Genomic DNA, 12,949 nt, shown 5'->3' on the forward strand with positions numbered 1-12,949 from the left:
GTGACTTACCTAAGTTAGCGACTCACGTTCGACATTGCAGACATGTTCGACATTACAAAGGGAGAAGGTAAAAGAAGATTTCATTCAAGACTTAAAGAAATTTTATCCATAGATAAAAGAAAGTTTACAAGAAAAGTTCGAAGCCCGATTACAAGTGCTTCAGAAAAACAAAAACGAAGATAATCGGCAGGGCCCGATCATCTGTCCTAGTCGATCTCTTCGACCGACGGAGGATCGGGGATGATCGGCGTGTCGGCCATAAGCGGCGCTAGCTCGACGGCTGAAGAAGGGGCTTCGGTAGGCGATGGGATATCGGTCGGCGCCACCTGCTCCGGGACGGCCTCCTCCGCTACGACGACGCCTCCCGAAGGCTGGTCGGCCATATCCTCGGTTCCTTCCTCCTCGGCTAGCGACGGGACGACGCGGCTGACATCCAGCTCCGGGTACAAGGCATGGACGGTGTCCCGACCGTCCTCGAACCCGACCCGGAATGAGGCGAAGCCCGACTCGAGCATCTCCTCCCGGTATTGGTCGGAAGCCCGGAAGTCTTCCACCGCCCGATCGGCCGACTCTTTCGCCGACCTTGCCTCATCCTCTGCACGGGCGAGCGACTCCCTCGCCGACTCCGCTTCGACCCTCGCCATTTCGACGTCGATCTGGGTGATGGATAGCTCCTCTTCGGCTTCGGCGAGCTTCTCCAGACTGACCCGAAGTTGCTCGCGTTCCCCTTGGAGTTCGGTGGTGGCACCGTCTCGTTCGCACCGAAGACGACGCACGGCCCGACCTTAATGTCTGGCCTCCTTCTTGGCCGACTTAAGTTCGGACCCAAGCCGGGAGACCTCGTCTACTAACTTGGCCTCCCGATCGGCCGATTGCTGAAGTTGGTCGGCCAACATCGCCCTCTCTGCTTCGGCCGCCGCCGACCTCTCCTTGTAAGCTGTCCGGACGTCGCCGAACCTTCGGTACCCGACCTCCAGTTCGGACATCGTGAAGATCAGCTGCCGATTGAAAAGGCTTCGTTAGAATCGCATAACAAGAAAAATTTTCTAAGAAAAAGAAGAAGTGATGCGAAGCTTACCTCAACCATGGTCGGATAGAACCGCGACAGCATCTCGGTCACCTGCCGAGATCGCAGCGACTCTACGTCGGCTGGGAGGAGGATCCCCTGACACAACCTCCTCGCAAGGTTGTGGTCGGCCAACGTCGATGCTCCTTCGGGGTAGTACGCGCTGGGAGGCGCAGATCGGCTCCCCGACCTTGTCTCGTCTGCGGGCTCCATCGGGGCCTTCCCCCGATCAGCTGTCCCGACCGACGGGACCGGTAGCGAGGGGACGCTGGAGTTCGACCCGGCGCCCCCTGTTGCGCCAACGGACGCTGCCGGATGATGTTCGATTTCCCGAACGTCATCCGGCTCCACCCACACCGATGAAGCCGCCGATGTTCCCTCGGCCGCCTCCTCAGTCGGCCTCTCCTCCACGTGAACCATCGGAGCCGCGAGGGCTATTACGGGCTCCGACTGGTCCGTCGCCGATGCCTCGACGGTCGGCGCCGCTGGAGCAGGTTTCTTCGAGGGGTGCGAAGGACCGGCCCCCGATGCTGGCCTCTTCCTTGTGGCGAACCGGCGGATCTCAGCGTCTGTCGGCCGCATCCTTGGTGGTGTCCCTGCAATACCGACAGAAATGTTAAAGACCGGACCAAGAGCCGAATGAAAAAGAAAGACCGGGGGATCGGGCGATACCTATTCGGGGGACCAGACTCAAGCCGGCATCATAGAGAGCTTGTTCGGTAACAAGCTCCCTCTGCTTCGGGACCGACATGTCTTTCAGTCGGTGGAAGTCCTCCCGGTCGTCCGCCTCCACCCGACTGTTGTCGTTGGCCTCGGTTCGGGGTACACCCCAGCGGGAAGGAAAGCCCCAAGGAGAAGAAGAGGAAACAAAGAAAAACTGGTTCTTCCACCCATGAATGGACGATGGAAGACCAGTTATGAAGGCAAGACCCTTCCGGAGGTTGAAGAGCCACCACCCTCGGGCTTTAGGGTGGGGTCGGACCACAAAGAATGCCCGAAAGAGTGAAACGCGAGGGTTGGTCGGCAAGAGCTGACACAACAGCGCGAAGGAAATGATTAAACGGACAGAGTTCGGCGCCAATTACGCCGGACAGAGTCCGTAATAATCTAATAAATTTCGGACAAACTCCGGAATTGGAAGCCGAAGACCCGCGCGAAGGTCTTCAACATATAGCGCCAGATCGCCAGGCGGAGGGCTGTTGACCCGACCGTCGGCCCCTGGAGCGGAGAGCCGAAACTGCTCTGGGATGCGATATTGCTCCCGAAGCCGATCGACGTTCGGCCCCGAAAGCGAGGAGGCCTCATCTTTCGGAGCCGATCGGGAGTCGTCGGTCGGGTTCCCCGACCGAGCTCCCTGAGTCGGTTTCCTGGTCATTGCACCAGAACCGAATGAAGAAGAGAAGAAGAGGAAGAAGAAGAAGGTGGGACCACGAACCAGATGGATCTCTCCGGAAACAAGAGAGCTCTGCCCGTGGCGACTGAGAAATCGCCCGGACAGAGTTTCTCCAACGAAATGGCAAATGTGGGTCATGGGTCCGGAAGGTCCTATATATATAGGGCCGACCGACGGTCGAGATGCTTCCGCGCCGACCGAAGGCCCTCAGATGCACGACGCGTGGCGCTCACCGGTTGGCGGAGTATTCGGCGCGCCCCGTCCCGGGACGGTCGCACCGCCCACATTAAATGCCGGAGGGAGCGCCGGCCAACCACCTCGACACGCGGCGCGCGGGGCGCGGTTCCGCATTTATGCGCCCGTGCCGATTCGCATTCCCGATGGGACGCCCGACAGCGGCCCACATTTCCACGATCGGCGCCGAATATCCGGCCGTCTGACGCCGTATCGTCCGGCGCCCGATCTTCTGATGTCGTATCGTCCGGCGCCCGATCTTCTGACACCGACGCAACATCTGACGACGACAAGATGCGACGTCTGACACCTGACGCCGACGTGACTTCGGATACCGACTAGACGTCCGGATCGCTTGGCATTTATGAGGCGTCTGACATCGGATCAGCCGGCGGTACGGTCGGATCTACGCATGCGATAAATCCACTCCCAGTCGTCCGGGATTGCTGCCCGAATAAAAGCGTCGGCCAGCTCACCATCCGACTCGGGAGTGGAGGGGGGCAACTGTTGGGGGATATCCACCGACCGACAGACCGACGGCCGGAAGGACCGACCGACTGACGGCCCGACCGACCGACTGACGGCCCGACCGACCGACCGACGGCCGGAAGGACCGACCAACTGACGGCCCGACCGACCGACCGACGGTCGGAAGGACCGACCGACTGACGGCCCGACTGACTTCTGCCCCAACCGACCGATTGACGGTCGGGGCGACCGACTGACGCCACTGCCGGCCAGTCAACGGCCCATCGCCGACTGGGGATATGTCGGGCGTATCCATCCCGACCGACTGAACCCAGAGGTCTGATGTCCGACTCACGTGAAACTCGCCGACCGACAGAGGTACCCGACGCCACTCTGCTGGCCACCGACCTAGGGTCGGCCGACTCCTCCGATCGCCGTACAGCCGCCAGACCTTGTCAGCTCTGACAGCGACATGCGGCACGGCTACCTAGGGCATTGTCCCGTTGAGGGCATTGTCAACCCTGGTGATTTGACAGCCGCACGGCGACGTGACATTTTCACGGCGACTCTGACCGCCCACAGTGAGTTGACAGTTCCTCACTTGTCCGCGCCATTAATGACGGCGCCATACCTGCTCCACTATATATATCGGGGAAGGCAACAGTGCAGGGGATCCGCTCCCCCCACTTCTCAACTCCAAAAGCACAGGCTCGCTCCTCTCTCTCTCTCTCTCTCTCTCTCTCTCAGAGCTCTCTGTCTACATTTCACTGTTGCCCAGTCACCTCTCTGACTTGACCGTCGGAGGGTCCCCGTCGGAGCCGCCTCCGGTCAGTGCGGACTTCCTTTTGCAGGTACACGCTTCCCGGCGATCGGACGACGAGGCGATTGGCCGCAACAGGATCATTAATTTGTCTTTGTTTAAATTTTCCATACCAGGCCTAAATTTGTTGAACCGTTAAAACATTATAAGATACGTATATGTTTTCTATCGAACTAGAAACTGAGAATATGATGGGAACGATCCCAAGACTTTTATGCACCATTATGATGTTATGACTAACCATTTATAAGCCTTAAAAGCTATGATCGCCTAGGAACTATTTAGTTAAACGAATAGGCCCGCTTAATTTTGGCTTAGAAAGGTGAGAATCCTTTTTCTGTTTTTTTCTCCGGTAAGAGACATCATTGTCCACTTGGACGCGGAGCACCTGATTTTTATGTCAATCTCTACCATTTTTCTGTTCCACACCTCAAAATTTTCCTTGCTCCTTGAAATTTCCAAACACAGCGCACAAAGCTGACCCACCATTTCTCATCATGTGGATGGAAAATGGCCATTCATATCCCCTACCATATAAGATAAAGGTTTCAAGCTAATACTTCGTTTGTTCTATAATAACCTTCCACGTTTAGCATCAATCCCACCCATTCCAACCACCCAACAACAAAACAAGCCAGACACGAGAAACGCTACATGGCTCCGGTGGTTAGGTGCATACGAACAACCCTCTTGCCTATAATAAGACCCAAAAAAGGAATTATGTCAAATTTATTCACAATATCATATCTCTCTCTCTCTTTTTAAATTTCTCCCATTCTATTGGAAGTACCTTTGCCATGGTGAAGGAAAAGAAAATTGGGGAAATTCATGAAGCTGAACAAGCTAAAGAAGAAACAAAAAGACCAAAGGACAGCATAGCTTCATGTAACACTTTGATATAATGGTGGATTCCTCGGAAACTCCGAGACCTCTTTTTGTAGTTCTGTTAATGAACTTTGGGACTTAAGAGTAGATCTGTTATGCATTTTAATATGGGGCCATATGCTGGGCCAAAGTGAGGGAGAGAAGAGAGTTGTTTGTCAAACAAAGCAGTTTTTTTCATTGCCAAAGAATTCTTAAACAAGGCAGTCATAGGAAACCCGACATCTAGCTGCAAACCTGGAAAGTTAGTGATAACATTCCTCTACTATGTCGAACAGGAGTTCTCATCATCATCTCACCAGTGTTCTTTTCAGACTATGCCCATAAACTCTCAGTTTAAACCACACATTTTTGGCCAAAATAGCAAAAGACAGGTGTGCTCTTAAAGGCTTGTCAACGAGAACAATTATTTCATTGCAAATTCTGTGCTCATCATAACATCAGCTTATATGATATTTTACCCATCACAATAACAGCATAGCAGATGCCCAAGTGTTCCAGCAAAGCAACAAACTAGTGCTCCACACCTCATACTCCACAATCTAATTTTCAAAAGTTAAAGCAATTCCAACCGTTAGGTTAGAAGAAAGTCCCATTCTTATTGTGATAACCCGGCCCGATGGGCCAAAAGCCCACTAAGCCAATAAAAAAAAAAAAAAAAGAAAACAGGGAGGAAGACTCCCGATCGGAGTCTTCCCCTTCTCCGGTTCCGATCAAGAATCGGAGTCCTAGGGTCATTAGAAGACCCTAGGACGAGCTCTATAAGAACCTCCCTCCTCTCCTCTAAGAGTAGACCCATCAATCACCGACGATCGCCGGAATTCTTCTCCGATTTTTTCGATTGAAGCCGCGGCCCCTCGACTCGTGCTCGCCGCGATTTCACGCCGGTGGGGGTCATCGGAGGCCGTGGTAAGTTCTTCCTCCTCTTCCTCTCTTCTCTCCCTTCTTTTCCATGCCTGTGGACACGACCGCCGGCGACAGGAGCCGTCGGATTTCGTCGGAGAAGAAAGCCCTGTTCTTCTCTTCTTTTTTTCGATTTTTTTATGGCACCGACGGTCACCGCCGACCGCCGGCTTCGGCCTCCGAGCATGGGAGGGTCGCCCCTTGCCGCCGGCCACCGCCGGGCTGGAAATGGCCATGATCGGCCGGTCAAGGCACGGGGACCTTTAGGTCCCCTATTTCGGCCAAAGAAGGCCACGAGAAAAAGAAAAGAAAAAAAAAAAGAAAACAAGAAGGAAAAGAAAAGAAAAAGAAAAAGAAAGAAAAAAAAAGAAAAAGAAAAGAAAAAAGAAAAAAAAGGAAAAAGAAAAAAATATATATATAATAATGATGATAATAATAATAATAATAATAATAATAAAGAGAGAGAAAAAAAAGAAAAAGAAAAAGAAAAAGGAAAAAATATAATAATAATAATAATAAAAAATACATGTGAGAGAGTTTCTCTCATCTCTCTCTTAAGTCTTTCTCTCTCTAGAAATGAACTTTCTCTCTCTACCTTCTCTCTATATTTTCTCTCTCTAGATTTTTTTTTATTTTCTCTCTCTAGACCCTTTTATCTCTTTTTATGGATTTTGTCTCTCTAGGGTCATTCTCTCTTTCTGATTGCATCACAGACCCTAGGAGAAACTTGAGATGAAAATATGATAATCTGAGACTGCTCCGAAATTCATGCAGTAGATCGGATCCCGATCCGATCCTTCTTCGAAATTGATAACATCGATCATGGTTAATCCATATTAAGTCACCCTGATATAACCTCTGATGATCTCAATCATGATTGCCACTTTTGAAGGATACGAAGATTCTCTCTCCACTTTCTCTCTCTACTTTCTCTCTCATGACCGACTTTCTCTCTCTAAAAAGGTCTATAAATCCTGTACCGAGTTACGCCTTCATCTTTTAGGGGTTCATATTGACTCTAACAAGATGATCCGAAGTTGCTTTGATATCCGTGCTGTATGTCAACCTCATTTGATCATATCAAGGATTTTTCAAATTCATTATTAAAGAATCCTATTGATTGATCTTGACCTTAATTCGATTTGTGCTTCACGATTTCTTGATCAAAGTCACTTAAATCTGATCCTCAGATCAGAGGTCCTGAATTATCCTGGTATCTGGATGGTCCGACACATCCGATCAACAGTCCTCTTTCCTTATAATTTAATCTTATTATATTCATGGAATAGAAATTGACGATGATTTGATATTTTAAATAGGATTAGCTGATTCTTCTAACGAAATCTGAAGATCTAAGATGAACGAGGTAAGTGGATTTTATGCTTCTTATTTATTTTAAATGATCATGTTTTTATGCAAAGAATTGCTATTGATGAAATCATAATTTTTCATAAAATAAGGATCGGCATATGTGATATGAAAAAGCATGTTTTATTATGAGCATTGATTTCATGAATATGTCTTATGAAAATAGCATGTTTATGAAACATAAATTTCATTATTTTTCCATCTATGTATATGTATGCTTTAAGAAAAAGATATAATGATTTCAAAGGCTCTCAGATGGCTATGAATGAATCCCTTCGGGAAGGTCGACATCCGGAGCTAGCATCCACACGAAACATGGTCCTGCCAGCAGGTATAAAGTTGGCACATGAATTAAGAACTCTGTCGATTAAGAAATATGGCCCTATCACGGGTATAATAGTGACCTTAGCACGAATATTTGTGAGCAATATTTTGAAACATGACATGAATGCATGATGAAAATGAATTACGATTCATGATTGTGAAATATACATGATTTATACATGCATGATGAGTTTATAACTTGTTTTGTTATATGCTCTATGAAATGCTTTATTTTGTATTATATGTTATTTTCTAAATATTGTATTATCATGAAAAACTTATGCTTGATCCGATAAGGAAGCGTAAGTTCTACTTACTGGGCTAGTGTAGCTCATATTCTTTTTATTTTCTTTTGGTTTGAACAGAGAAAAAAGGTTAGGATCGGCAAAAGAAATCCAAGCTTGAAGATCGGCATAGCAAGCTTGAAAATTTGACGGCAGAAATTTAATTTATTTTATAATCATGGATGTGTAGTTATTTATGAATGTTGAGATTTGGATTAGTACTTGCTTTTGGATTTAGATGCTCTGAACCAATATTGGTTCGATTATTTGATGAATAATAGAATTAAATCTTTTTATTTGATGGATTTTAGATGATTATGATGGATTTGCTTCGTGTTATCGTGGGTTCCATCCCTCGGTAGCATGACCGTGTTATATCTCGGATTTGGGGCATGACACTTATTCCGATTCCAAGAAGGAATGCGAATATTGCCCCAATCCCCTAAAATCCACTCTCCTAATCTCCCATAGTATTCAAATCCTGTTCCAATTCTGATTCTAATTCCGGTCATGAACAAATGCAGCAGAGCATAATGGCTATTTTGATTCTCATTCCCATCCATTCCAATTCTGATACCAGTGATGAACCAAACACACCCTTAAAGTGACATGGGTGGAATATCTCAATGTGCACATGCCTAGCATGTCAACATCCACAATAAATTAATATTGCAGCCTAACATGGAAAAACATAGTATTTTGACCGTGCAGATGAGCAAAGTATCAAGACATATACCAGTTATGGTGCATATTTTTTTCAAGATTTCTCTTAAACCACACAAAAAATTGACACAAAGTGGCTGGTGTTAAATACTTTTAGTAAATTTAGCACAAGCACTATCTCTTTATCTAGCAGGAAAACTGCTTTCAACTCTTCCCCAACACACAGATACTAAAACAAATCACAGCACTACAGACATCCTACAGGAGGGTCCACGTTACAGCCCCACATCAAACTCCACCCACACATATTAACTTCGCTCTATGCTGCTCAAACACAAGGTGTGTAAGAATAACCATTTCATTAAGAAAGTTTAGGAACTCTGGAGAGTCTGCCTACCCTGGTGATGTTAATTAATTGAAGCCAATCCTACATGTCAAGATGAGAGTAGCCAGTTATCCAAGAGAAAGATCCTCCTTGCAGTTATGGTTGGGAGCATCATATTTTTTGTCTTCAAGAATTCATGTCGATTCCAACATTTGGTATTTACTCACTCTAAATCTTACTGCTAAGTGTGGATGTTCCAAAGTTCTAAAGAATAGTCCACCTTGCCCTTTAAATGTTGAGTAAGTAGATCTCCAAAGTCCAGAAAATTCAGTTTCAGTGACCGCTTCAACGTGGGGAAGAAAAACACCTCTTCTCATGACCAAGGCCAGGTAGAAGTCCTGATTGCAGCAAGCAGTGGTTAACCATCTTGAAACAGAAAAATTCTCAAGGTCTGGATGTTTTGAGTACCAACAGCTGAAGAGTGGACTGTCTGTAAAAACCTTGAGAGCAGACTGGTAATGATGAGCCATGGTCTGCAAAATAATATTGTTCAATCTCTTCAAAATCAGTTTTTAAAATGGCCATTAACATGAAGTATTTTAATACAAGGCAATTAATAGCAATGTCACTCAGTGCATTGTCCCTTGCCAGGATACCTAATTAACCCTGTTATCCTAAGGCAGCACATATCACAGATGGGATCCATAGAGAAAGGGAGAGCAGTTCGGATATACCCAACCCATCCCATCTTTGGAGCCTGACCCGACTCGACCCAAGATGGGTACGGGACAGGTATGGATATAGTATTTTCTCTATCAGATTGGATACAATTATCGGTCGATCTGATCCATATCCGATCTGTTCCCACCTTTACTAAGAACTTGCATATTTATAATTCAACTTATACTTGTTTCTATATACTTTTATTGCTATATATATTAAGATATTGGTAGTTTATATATGAATTTGATATTTATTAATGTACGATGACAATTGAACATGATGGATCGGAGTTGAATAAGCCATAAGGTATATAGTGGAAGGATGACACAACAATTTAAGGATGACCACTGTGAGGTGGAGGAGTTTAGTGGTCGAATGGAAGGAAGAAGAGTGGTAGAAGAAGTTAGAAATTGCATCCAAGAACCACAAACAATCAACTTAAGTTGCCCATACCGATGATTCGGCTAGCATGACCACCCACGCTAAGCGTTTGGTTAGTATTTTATTAATGCAAGTTTATAACATATATGATTTTGTGTACTTTTATCAATGCAAGTTTATAAACTAAAATCTTGTGTAGTTTTATGTAGTTTGGTTAGTATGTTGTTTTCTCATGAATCTAAATTTATCTTGACATTATTTTAGGAATCTGAGCTTGGTCGGTCGGCCATGTATAAGGAGGTGTTTGACCGCACACACAAAGATAAGAATGGTGACTTTGTAAATGAAAAGGCAAAGAAAGTTAGGATAGATAATGAACACTAATTACAATTACATGATCTTATATGCATATGCACCTATTTAATTTATTTGGTTGCTTTGGATTTCATTTACATGTTTCTATTAAAATACTTAAGCATGTTACGTGTATTTGTATTATAGGAATCATATGACCAGATTATGCATATGAAGTCCGGTGAAAACCCAGCGATCCGACCTCATTTTGATGTTATTTTTTGGGTAGAGATAGCTGGACCATGCAAAAAGAATAGAGTATTTGGATAGTATCAGGGTATATTAGTCTCTGACAGTCCATCATATGTAGGTGCATCTAGTATGACGATCTCGAACCAAACGACGCAGCTCGACGATCCATTGGCTCAGAAAATACATCAGCTCAAAAATGATGTGCGGAAGATGAGTAACAATTTGGAGACGATACAATAAACCCTTCAAGCTATGACCACTCCACATCCATCACCAGCACCATCATCCTCTGCATCTGAGTATATTGGATATTCAGAAAGAAATCCTGCTACAGTTCCTCCCTTGATTCTTGAGTCCGCATCATGGAATTGGCCAGGCACTTGATGGATAGCTCCTTTTGGTTGGATGCGCCCGCCAATCAACACATAGCATACTCCTCCTATGGCACTATTTTCAATTCCACGGGAGGTAAGAAAAATGTGACTTTTACTTTTTCTTTACTTGTGCTTCCTTTTATCATTTATTTATTTATTAATGTATAATATTAGGTATCTGCTTCGGAGCATCATACATCGGAGAATGATAGAGATGGACAAAACATTGATGGAGGTCATGTGCACCTAGGCACTCCATAGTTGTTGTTTCTTAGTCTTTTATTTTATGTATGAGATACTTGTTTGATGCATATACTTTAGGTGTACTTTAACATATTATACATATTTTATAAAGTATGTACTTTATTAATTTCTTGGTGTTATTGGATAAAGAATTGTTATTGTTGTTGAATAGCTTGAGATCTATTGTTGGATGGCTTAAAATTATTATGGTTGTTGTTGGATATATATATATAGCTAGTATATATAAATATTAGGTTTTGAAAAATATATCCAAAAAATTATAAACAATAGTAATTTAGCAACGAATTAGAAATGAAAAAAAAATTAAAATAAATGAATTAGTGACAAATTTACAACGCATTAGCAATGGATATTTGAAAATTATGCAATGGATTAAAAATGAAATTACAACAAAATACTAAAATTTTAGCAATGCAATAGAAATGAATTTACAATGAAATTCAAAAAATTTTGCAACAGAATATTAAAATTTTAGCAATGAAATAGAAACGGATTTACAACAGAAGACTAAAATAATAGCAATAGCTTTACAATGACGTAGCAACTAACAATAAAAATTTAAAAATTTAACAATGGATTAGCAACGGATGTGTAATAAAACCGTAATGACAATTATTTGGTTGGCAAACTCATTACTTAAAAATGGACAATAGAATTATTCCGTTACTATTCCGTCGCTAAAAATTTTAATAATAGGATAGCAACAAAACTTATCTCTATTGCTGATTAGCTACAAAATTTTTAATAATACATACAAATCTGTTGCTAATCCGTTACTAAATGGTTTAGCAATGGATTATCAATGAATTTTGTCGATTGCTAAACAGCTTTTTTTCTGATAGTGGCAAGGCTGTTACGGTGTCCCGATGCCCAGATTTTCTTCCGTCTTTGGCCACATCAGAGGTGCCTTGATGTAACACACATTAAGTGTAGGCTACCAAATTAAGGCAATGTAAGATAGACAAAAAGCTGACGCTAGAATAGATGAAACTTTTGAACTCCGCGCGCGCATGTATATATATATATATATATATATATATATAGACACACACACACACTAGCATCCAAGTATAACCAAGGACCTCGCACCAACTAGGGGCCAGGAGCAAATTGCCAAACACTGGACCCAAATATTATTGGTTATATTGTTTCCAAAAATACTATTGGTTATATCTAATCAATATTACAAATCAAGAACCTCTGGCCAACAAGGCTTGAGAGCAAAGCGCCAACCACTGGACCCATAATGTTGGTTTTATCTAACTCAATAAATCATTGCTATATAGAGAAAAAAAAATGTATAATTCTTACTCTAGGAAAAGAGTATGCCTTAAAAAAACACATAAATGTCATATTTTCTTATGCTGCACTTTGTTCCTGCAACTGTATCATTATCTTCTCCGGCCTTAAAACAATTAGAGACTAAATAAGTTCTGCTAGCTTTATTTAAGTTCATTTTTTTGAGTTTTTTTTTTTAACATAAATATTAATTTCTGTTGGGATAAATCAACCGACTTCCCACTCCGACTCTATATCGATCGAATGAACATATTACTCCGACTCATAATCGGTTGACCGACCGACAGTCGACTATTATCGACTAACAACAAACGACTTGATCAACTTCCGACCGAAGACCATCAGCATATCAGAGTTACCAACCGATGGTCATTTGGATCTTCTACCATCTTATCTCTACTGATGTATCAGTATTACCGATATATAGTCAGTCTATCTGCTCAACATACCTTAACCGTTATGAACGATTATCGACTACGTGTTATACCTATTAATCGAAATAAACAACCTACTAACTCCATGATTATGGTCCGATAATCTAGCACCATAAAAAATGGGATCACGTGCTCGACGGTTATATTAGAATCATTTATAAAAGGAGAGGTAAACGAACAGTACAAGTAAGATAATTC

This window comes from Elaeis guineensis, chromosome 12 (assembly GCF_000442705.2).
Source record: "Elaeis guineensis isolate ETL-2024a chromosome 12, EG11, whole genome shotgun sequence".
NCBI classification, from domain to species: Eukaryota; Viridiplantae; Streptophyta; class Magnoliopsida; order Arecales; family Arecaceae; genus Elaeis; species Elaeis guineensis.